We start from the raw sequence: 10593 nt of genomic DNA, 5'->3' as shown, positions 1-10593 counted from the left end.
TCAATGATTATGACACTAAATTTTTACTAGATTATGAGCCAGATTCTATTTTATATCCATTTCCCTCTTTTGAAAAATTATTATCTGTATCCAGTGAGAAATTAAAACATTACCAAATGTCCATCAGAACAAATGCCTACTTGTTATCTCTAGTCATGTTTTTTTAAAAAGATTTTTGCTACAGGGCATGTAAGTTCACGAGAGAGAGAAAGACAGAGAGACAGAAAGTGAGAAATCACCCCTCCATCCTGGGGGAAGATGGCCATGTGGCAATCCCTTCTCCTCCATTCTCCTCTCAGGATTTTGGGCATTCACGCATATTCACCAGGCCCTGAATTCTAAGACACTGGGTCTGGGACTCAAACCATGCTTGACTACGTGGGAGTGCAGTGATGTAACCATTATGCCATTTGCTGGTCCCTATCTCTAGTCTTTGTGAGTCCTCTCTAAAGACAAATGATTTTTGAATTCTTGTGTATACATAGGAGGGGTATTCTAGTATCGCATGTTATCATGTATGTAAATATCTATACTTTATATCTTTTTTGTTTTTTGTGTACTTAGTATTGGGTTGTGGGAAAAGTCATGACACATTTTTTTGCATAGAAAAACATAAAAAAAAAAATACATCATGACTTTTACTCCAACCCAATAGTATGTTCTTACTTTTGTGCACTTTGTTTCTTGTATTTATTTTTTAAAGTTGGTTATATTGGTGTATGTATGTGTATATAGTTCATATAATGGTTGCATAGTACTCGATTATATACTTGCACCATGATTCATTTAACTGGCTTCTTACTGAAGGACACCTTGGAGTACACACCAACTGCTGAATAACACTGTTTAAAGTTGTGAAAATGCAACAGAACTTCATAAATATTTAGGTGAATTACATAAAACCCTACAAGGTGGTAATACTGGATCATAAAGTCTATTTCTGAGATACGCTTTGTAGTCTATGTGATTGTGTTTTTGTGCTCCTCCCTGTTTCTTTTCCCATTTTTCTTGTTTCTTTCTATCTGTGCATGTTCATTTCTAGTCTTTAATCCCTTCATTGTATCTTACTATCATGTGCTACATTTTAGAGTTTAAGTGTGGAATAGGAAAAGCCTGGTAAGTGGAACTGGGGCTCAGTTCTGCTTTCCCCACTAACCAGATCACAGATCTTTTCTCTTTTCTTTCTGTCTAAAGACATCAAGTGTCCTATTCACTGAGCAAGGTAGCCTCTAAAGCCCTCTTTTTTAGCACTTTGTGCATTTATTCTCTTATCTATTTATTTAGTCATCATCAAAGATTTATTTATTTTATTAATAACCTACTATTTGCCAGGTCATGTGGGAAACACTATTAGGAATAGGGAAGATTATGATAAGACAAAATGTTTCTTGGTTTTGACTCAATCTAGTGGAGAACACAGAGAGAAACAAGTAATTATATTACATATAATCATACCTATTAAGGGGAGTTTTAAGCTCCTCATTCCTAAAAAGTGAAGCAGTGAAATATTTATAATTCTTTTTATTGTAATTGAACTAATGTTTCCTGAGGATCATTTGCCCTCCAGAGAAACAAATAAACAAAACAATTTCTGATTGTATTATTTCAAAAGAAAAAGTGCTCAAGATTTTACTGGCAGTTAGATTAACATTTTAACTTGTTCTTTAAGTTTTTATTGTATAGTTACATATAATAACCCCTATGTTTGGTTATTTGGGGAAGCAGATGCGTGTTTTGTTCTGATTAGTAAAGGACAGATGATGCTCATGGCATGAGTCAGGTCACAGCCTGGCCATGAGAGAGAGACTTTGTCATTGATGAAAGCCAGGGAGAGAGAATGAGATCTGGGGCTCACTTAGACTCCTAACTACATAGGGGCAGGGGCAAGAAGCCAGAGTCATAAAGAGAAAAATCCACCTTTATGGGAATAGTAAAATGTAATGCCTCCTTGGAGTCCTACTCCATTTCAAAATAAATAAGGAGAATCTGCTTGGAGGTATTTGCTTCTTTGCCTCCATCAGCCTGACCCCACTAACCTACATCAGATTCTTTAAATGATATTTTTTAAATGGTAAATATTTAATTGGAAAATGACATTTGTATTTGAAAAAAAAAAGTAACCCTATTTATAGGAAGATTTTTGAGAGTGGAAATGTGAGTGGGATGACATTTAACAGCCCATTGGCTGAAATGACATTACTATTTCAGCTCATATAATTTTGTTGTTGTTTACTTCCTTTTTTTTTTTTTTAGAAAAAGGAAGTACCAGGAAAATGACTTGTCAAATTTCAAAGCTGTATATATGAAGGATCTTCAAAAGGTTTACAGAAAATGCATAGTATGAAAAGGCTATGCATGAACTTCAAATTTTGTGGCACCCAAAATTTTCCACAAATTTTTTTTATTCTTTTTTCACAATTTTTTTGCGATCCCTTCCTATTTCTGTAGGCAAGGTGACTGATCAAATGAGAAGCAAAATTACATCAATTCATATGTACAGTTGTGAGAGCAAAGTTTCAAACGTGCCATTTATATCCTTTAATATTTGCACTATAGCATTTAACGTGAAGAGCCGAGCCTTATGTAATTATGTAAACTTCCTGAGCCTTAGTTTTCCTATCCGTAAAGTGGAAATAATGAAAATAAAACTAACATATAAGTCTGGTAGGATTATTATGAGAAATAAATAAAATAATGGATTTAAAATACTTAGCATCATGCCTGGCAGTTGGTTAGGGCTTAATTCTTAGTTAATATGATTAGATGTCTTTGAAGTCTACTGAACGTGAAGAATATAACTGGTTCATCTGCAGAGAACTGAAGATGAACGTGACTAGCGAATAGGTGTAACAGTCAAGGTATTAGTAACATAAAGTACAGGTGCATGACTCTGTTGAGAATGACGGAGGAATTACTTCCATGGTTGATTTCTGAGAAACTAACACTCATTATTGGTGCTCAAAGAAGTACTGTGGGAACGAGTTCTGAGTATATTGGAAAATTTCTACGTGTTTTCTTTCAACAGAATTACATATTTGATCAAATTTAGGAAAATATTTTTTAAATAGGTGACTTTATATACCAGTATTAAGCACGATCTCATAAAAGCCAGGTCTCTGGAGCTGGCAGGTGGCATGGTGGTTAATGGTACTGGATTCCCACATAGCTGACTGCAGTTCGAATCCTGGACCTGGCAGCTTGCTTTCTCCCTTTCTCTCTCTGTCTCTCTCACTCTGTCCCTCTCTGGTCAAATTAAAAAAAAAAAGTCAAATAAAATAATTCTTTCATTAAAAAAAAAAGTCAAGTCTCAACTGCACATTTCAGTTTTGCCAAAGAGCTCTAGCTCTCTTGTCTTAGCAAATCACAAGATAAGATGCTTATTAGACGCTGACATTCAGAGCAACCTTGCTCAAAAATGACAGAAGCCTAAACACAGAATATCTCCTGAAGGTGGTGTCCTTCTCATCTGGACTTTTTAAAATTCTACTCATCTTTGCCTGAATTTTGAGCTTTGCCTAGTGGTGTTCTTCTGTTCGTTTCACCAGTCCCAGCCTTTTCTCTTTCTTGTTTTTGTTTTTATTATTTATTTTTTATTATTATTATTATCTTACCTTTCTCCCTCCTGTAGTGAAAAGAGCAGTATGAAACTTCCCTCCAGAGACCTTCCACCTCAAACGGGCCATCTGGGTTTAATGTATAATGCATGAGAAGCAGTGTGAGCTGCAGAGGATTCAAAAAAGACAAGCCTTGGAGGCTGGGCTCAGGAGGCAGTCTTCAATAATAATTAGAAAATCAAACAGCATCTTACTGTTGTTCTAGTCATTTCATTGCAATGTAATAACCCTGGTGCAAACAGTGCCAGAGAGTAAAATATTGCTGTAATGCTGCCTTCTCAGCATAATTATTGTGCAAATGAACTTATTCATTTCTAATGGGTTCATTGTCCTCAGAATTTCCCACTCAGATTCGACTGGAATCTATGGACATCTCTCTAACTTGGGCTGTATGTAGCACAAAGGTCTCAAGCAGAGACAGTGTAATCTGAGGTTTAATTTGGATGTTAATTTTTTGCTATATCTTATATTGAGGAACACTTTTGGAAGAGGCAGAACAGGAAAAGACTTGGACATGGTCATTTGGCTAGTGACATCAACTTTTGAAAGATACTCTTTTTCTTTTGTTTTAGCTCAGGAATAACATTCGAATTTAAGACTGGTGACATTCTGCCACCACATACAGAATTTTTACATATAATTGGGATTTTTTTTAAAAGCTGTAAAATGGAGTAGAATACAGAAATATTTGCTGGGTATTTGGTATACATGAAGAGCTTTTAGTAACTTCTACACAAACAAGGCTGATTCTCAATCACTTTTATGTCTGCAGGAAGTTTTGCAATTTCTTAGAAACCGCTGCAGAAAATTATTTGAATGCTGCATTGTTTATCTGAAGAAACTGGCCTGGGGATCAGCAGTTAGCATAATGGTTATGTCACTGGACTCCTACGTAGTTGACTGCGGTTCGCGTCCCAGACCCGGTGGCTTTAAACTCACACTGGGCACGTGTGTGTGCGTGCCCAAAGTCCCGAGAGGAGAATGGAGGAGAAGGGATTGCGGCGTGACCATCCCCCCTGGGGGGTGATTTCTCGCTTTCTGTCTCTATGTCTCTCTCTGTCTGTCTGGCGAGCGCACTTGCCCTGTAGTGAAAATCTCTCCAAAGAAAAATAAAAATAAAAAAAAAAAGAAAAAAAAAGAAACTGGCCTAAAAGTTAGTTAGTTAAAGTGAGCAAAGGCAAGCCCCTATGCATTACAACACAGGGGACAATTTATCTCCTTTACAGGGAAGCCACAGTCATGCATAATTACCTTTTGAGGCTCTAAGGCAGTGGCATTCCATACGATTGGAGGAATATTCTATAAAAGAGGGAGGACTGAATCTGAAAAACAATCAGTTTCTTTAAACTGAAAGGAAACTTAAAGGACAGGGAATTACAGAATCATTGAACTCATGTAGGGCTTAAGTAGTAAATAGCTTTGTCCTCTTTTTTTGCCTATGACAGGACTGAGATCCGGGTTGTCGGTCATGCCCTTATTACATGGCTTCACCCACTACTTAAACACTTTCTCAGTGTCAGAAAACTCACTCTTCTTGTGGCTCTCCAGGTTGCTATCTTTGTAATAAATATCTTAAATTGTTATGCCAATTATCATGCAAATTTGCATTTACAAATTTTCTTTTACAAAATTTGCCCTTCTTCACTCCTTGTTCAGTCTGTCAGAAGCAAAATTATCAAAGCAATGAAGCATATCATTTTAGAGTACCTCACATGTATACCTAATTAAGTACCTAAATGTGAAAAGTGATCATAAAAACTTATGGTGAGGAGTCAGCAGGTGGAGTGGTGGTTAAGGGTGTTGGACTTCCACACAGCTGACTATGGTTTAAGTCCTGAACCTGGTAGCTTGCTTTCTCACTTTCCCTCTTTCTCTCTCTCACTCTGTCCCTTCTGGTCAAATAAAAATAAATAAATAAAGTTAAATAAAACAATTATTTAAAAAAAAGTAATGGAGAAAATGCAGGACAATGTTTTATGCGTTAGGAGTGAGTGAGACTTTTTTAAACTTTCAAATGGGAAAGCATAAAAGAAAAACTGATCATATTTTTATCATAATTAGGATCTGTTAATTGAAGGGCATCATATGTAAAGATACTACACAAAGAGCAGGATGACAGAAGGCAGAAATGGTTTTAATTTCTATAATCTGTAAGGGTTTAACATCTGGGATACAAAAAGAAATTCCTGTGCATTAACAAGCAGTGGGTAAAAACTCCAAGTAAATGGGGCATAAGGTCTGGAAGGCAGTTGACAAAGAGGGGTCTCAAAAAGTTAGCAAGCAAAGGGAACCAGCAGTTAGCGTAATGGCTATGTCGCTGGACTCCCACGTAGTCGACCGCGGTTCGCGTCCTGGACCCGGTGGCTTAAAACTCACGCCGGGCGCGTGTGCGTGCGTGCCCAAGATCCCGAGAGGAGAATGGAGGAGAAGGGATTGCGGCGTGCCCATCCCCTCTGGGGGGTGATTTCTCGCTTTCCGTCTCTCTGTCTCTCTCTGTCTGTCTGGCGAGCGCACGTGCCCTACAGTGAAAAACCTCTAAGAAAAAAAAAAAAGTTAGCAAGCAAAGAGATATTCACATTCACCTGTAATGCTAAAAATGCAAATCAAAAGACTTAGGGGGCCATCATTTTATACCTATGTTCCTGGCAAAAAGTAGAAAGCTAAATAATGCCAACCACTGGCAGTGTCTTAGAGACATAAGAATCTGTCTTTCTTGCTGGTGGGAGATAAAACCGATGTAGCCATTCAGAAGAGTAAGATGAGCTTACTTACTCAAAATTAAATTTCTCATACCTGCTGCATGAACTATTCCTTCCCTTAATATATACCCTAAGGAAAGTCTCACACAGATCTCTCTGCAGACCTGGCCAAGGGTGCACATTGCTGCATTATTTGTGGAGGGGGGAGCTGACTTGACCATCTCTGGCAGGGCAGACATACGATGTGGAGGCCGACACCGTGGCATACTATGCAGTTATACGAAATGTTGAATTGTGTTCAGGTAGCAAATATAGATGGATCTGAAAAACAAATGCCTAGAGAAATAAATAAGAATCTGAGTAACATGCACACAAAACTACTTACCTAAATGAGGTCACACATTTGAATTCATTATTTGAATCCATCCATTCATTCGAAGTAACAGAAGACTCATGTTTTTATAATAAAGCATATAAACAAAGAAACACATTGAACAGAACGGAATGACTGCCTCGAGGGGAGTGAATAGGAGGAAGGTAAGGGAATAAAAGGACCAAGTAAATAAAGTGGAAGGGACCTTTTTTATAGTCCAATGTTAATAACATGCCATGAGGTACAGGGTCTGATGAACTCAACCCTCTGCACCTGAGGGTCAAGGGAAAATGCTATCTCTTCACAATGACCTTGAAAAAGCCTGAAGGGCCTCCTGAATCATGTAAGAAATCATAAATGTGTTTAGTTTCAATGACATTTCATCAAACCCTAAATATTTGACATTAGACTGCCACATATAGGGAATTTATTTGAAATTGCTCAATGTTTAAACTAATAAAATAGTCTGTTTAATTGTGAAGTTTTCATAAACAGGTATACTGAGGAAGAAGAAAGCTGCAGAGCTTATTAATAAAATGACATTTATTCCTAACACCATCCCACTGGATTTTTCTATCCTAACATTATCTGGTCATTTTTCACCTTTGTTTTTGCATTTCAAACTCTTTATTGTTCTGTTCTGTTATGTGTAATAGACCAGCAGTCATTGCCTTTTTAATATTCTTGCTGTTGTTTTCATTATTTAATCATGGAATGGAACCATTTCTAAAGTACCTCCTATTCAGGAGCAGAAGTGAATGCTGGAAGGCAAATGGCAGCCTGAATGTAGGGTAGGCTTCCTGAGCAGATGACCCTTGGCAGTTACACAGGGGTCCTCTGCTTAGAAGGAACCTGGGCTTGTTTTCATGCTCTACTGTCACCATTCTGAAATTCATAATGATTTTTTAACAAAATTCCTCATATTTTTAATCATGCTTTAGACTGCCAAATTAGTAGTTAGTCCTGCATAAATAGGTCCAGATTTCAACTTATTTAACAATACTTTATTGAACGTCTCTTCTGTACTAGGCACTGGCAACTCAAAGCAAATGAGGAATTTCTCTGTTCTTTAGAAGTTCATTCTAACAAAGGGAATACATGTATTAGGTCTAATTTACAGGATAATAAATAGTCACAATTGTGCAAGTGCCTCAGATGACCGGATTTTTATTTATTTGTTTGGGAGGTGTGGGGATTTGCAACTGAACAAAGAGACTAGAAATATTTATCCTATAGACATGTATAAAATCAAATAGGCATCAGAATGACTTCATCTGAAACACAAGAGAAGAAAATCATTTCTATCCAGAAGTGATCTACAAAATTTCATCTGAAAATAACACCTAATGTTATTTCAAGCAGAATTTCTCAAATGTCAAGCTACTTACTTTTTAACTAAATGATGATTTGAGTAACAAAGAAAAACCGGCTCAATTTCACTGGCTTCTTGACTCATGTCTTCAGTCAATTAATTGCATTTTCAGTTTCTAATTTCTGATTTCCCTCTTCCATGATCTCATAAGTTACTACCTCCTAGGATTTTTGTTTGTTTCTGTGATTACAAAATCTCAAAAGTTTTGATGATCAAGTGCTTGAAGATTTTTTTCTTTTTAGGTCTTCTAGTAAATTCACAACATTTTTAGCCTTTTAGTTTAATCATTTAATCATAAATCACACTTAAGCATTCTAGCTGAAGAGCTAGAATTTGTTTAGGGGTGACAGAATGCTACAGTTTTTTATAGACCCATTCTATTGTTACCTTTTACCTGTATTTGAAAACCTCTTCAAGATGAGGTACATTGTATCTATAGATCAGTTAACATAGAAATTATTCCAAATCATGTATTTCTTCTTGACATAGAGATTGAGAAACATTTTTTTGTTTGTTTTCAGAAGCAAAGAATGAAAGCTTAGAATTTATTCTTAGGTCATCTTTCTGGATTATTGTGGTTCCAAACAGTTGACATACTTCTACTTTATTCTTCGAAATTTTGCTATTGGGACCAATAGATGGCATAATGGTTAAGTTCCTAGACTCCCCCATAGTCAACTGTGGTTGGAATCTTGGACCTGGAAGCTTAAAACTCACACTGGGCACATGATCCTGGGAGGAAAAGGGACTGTGGTTTGGCCATCTCCCCTGGGTGGTGATTTCTCTCTTACTGTCTCTGTCTCATACCTTATTACCTAAAATCTCTCTCTCAAAAAAAAAAAAAAGTTTTGTTGTTTTTTAAATTTGTACCATGATGTTAGCTAAGATAATATGCTTTTAAAATTTAAACCATCGGAGCCTAGTGGGTTTCACAGTGGTCAAGGCACTGTACTCCCACGTGGCCGACTATGATTCGAGTCCCAGACCTGATGACTTGAAAATCACGCCAGGCACGTGTGCGTGCATGTCCAAGATCCCGAGAGGAGAGTGGAAGAAAAGTGGTTGCAGCGTGATCATCTCCCTTAGGGGTGATTTCTCACTTTCCCTCTCATTGTCTCTGTTTCTATCTCTCTCTCTTTCTCCAGCAAGCACATATACCCTAAGGCAAAAAAACAACCAACCAAACAAAAACAGTCTCCAGCAAAAGAGTAGCTCTTACTTCTTGGGTGAGCTAATCCGGACTCTAGTTTTCTACTGACCACTTTCTTGTAACATCTCGAGTTTAGGTGCTGAATCAGTGTGCAGTCCCAGACCTCCTTGCTGCTCAGGATGTTCTTGCTGGGTTGATTTGCCAACCATGGCTGCTATTGACAGTCACCAGCTATGGATCATTTGGTTGAAATCTTAGGTCAGCGTGTGAAATCTCAAGGTAGATAGCACAGCTACCTAAAGGGGAAAAAAAATCTTTATTTTCCTAGATGCATTCAATCTTTCTCAAATATGGAAGTTCAGCTATCTACCTTTATTTCTGACTTAGTAAGAGAAGGAAAACTAATAGAACTTTTGAGATTCATGCATATTTGGGGCTTAATATTTCATAAGGCAGCTTGATCTATGAGATCATCTTTCTGAGCTTGAATCCTCAGCCTGCAATTTATTAGCTGTATAACCTTGGTCAAATTATTTTCTTCTTTACTAATAAAATAAGTCTAAGGCTATTTATCTTAGGGAATTGTTGTGAAGATTCAATGAGCTAATAGATAAAGCCACTTAGGAGAATGCCTGGTTCATGGTAAGCATTTAATAAGAACTAGCTATTATTGTGGTTATAATTATTATTATTATCACCGATAAATCTGGGAAATGCATTTTAAATATCTTTACAACCAGTCTATGGTTGGTGATTTTCCTCAAGTTATGAAACTTATAAAAATAAATCTCTCTACTTAAAGTATAAGTATATATTTCATGCATGTATTTTAGTATTTATTTCTACCTCTATATCTACAGCTGCTTCTTAATCCTTATTTTCCTCTCCTGAGAATTATCTTGAGGGTCTTGGAAAGAAGAAATCTACTGTTTTATTAATACAGCCTCAGGGTGTGTAACAGTCTTTAAAATGTGGTAGGTGCTCAGTGCATAGTTGCTGAGTAGAACTGACTTCATTTGAGAGAGGAGAAGAAGCTCCAGTCTCCTCATCTTTACAGTTGGAAACTAATACCCTACTGAATTATAATAAGAATTTAAGTGAAATTAAATGTGTTTAGAGGTTACCTACATGGTAGATATGATTGTTGTCATTTTATTACCAGCCATTATCCTTTTTTCCAAATTTCAATTTTCTGGAATATGTGGGGAAATGTAAGCTTCTAAGTACTTCCCAAATTTTCAGGACTAAGGGACCCCTGAGAGTACTTTCTTTTTTCCTTTTGTTTACAAGTTTTTGCCTTAGGGCACATGCACTACGAGAGAGAGAGAGAGAGAGAGAGAGAGAGAGAGAGAGAGAGAGAGAGAGAGAGAGAGAGAGAAAGTAAC

The sequence above is a fragment of the Tupaia chinensis genome, unplaced genomic scaffold (assembly GCF_000334495.1).
Source record: "Tupaia chinensis unplaced genomic scaffold, TupChi_1.0 Scaffold000396_1, whole genome shotgun sequence".
Taxonomy (NCBI): Eukaryota; Metazoa; Chordata; class Mammalia; order Scandentia; family Tupaiidae; genus Tupaia; species Tupaia belangeri.
This window is presented reverse-complemented; position numbering follows the sequence as displayed.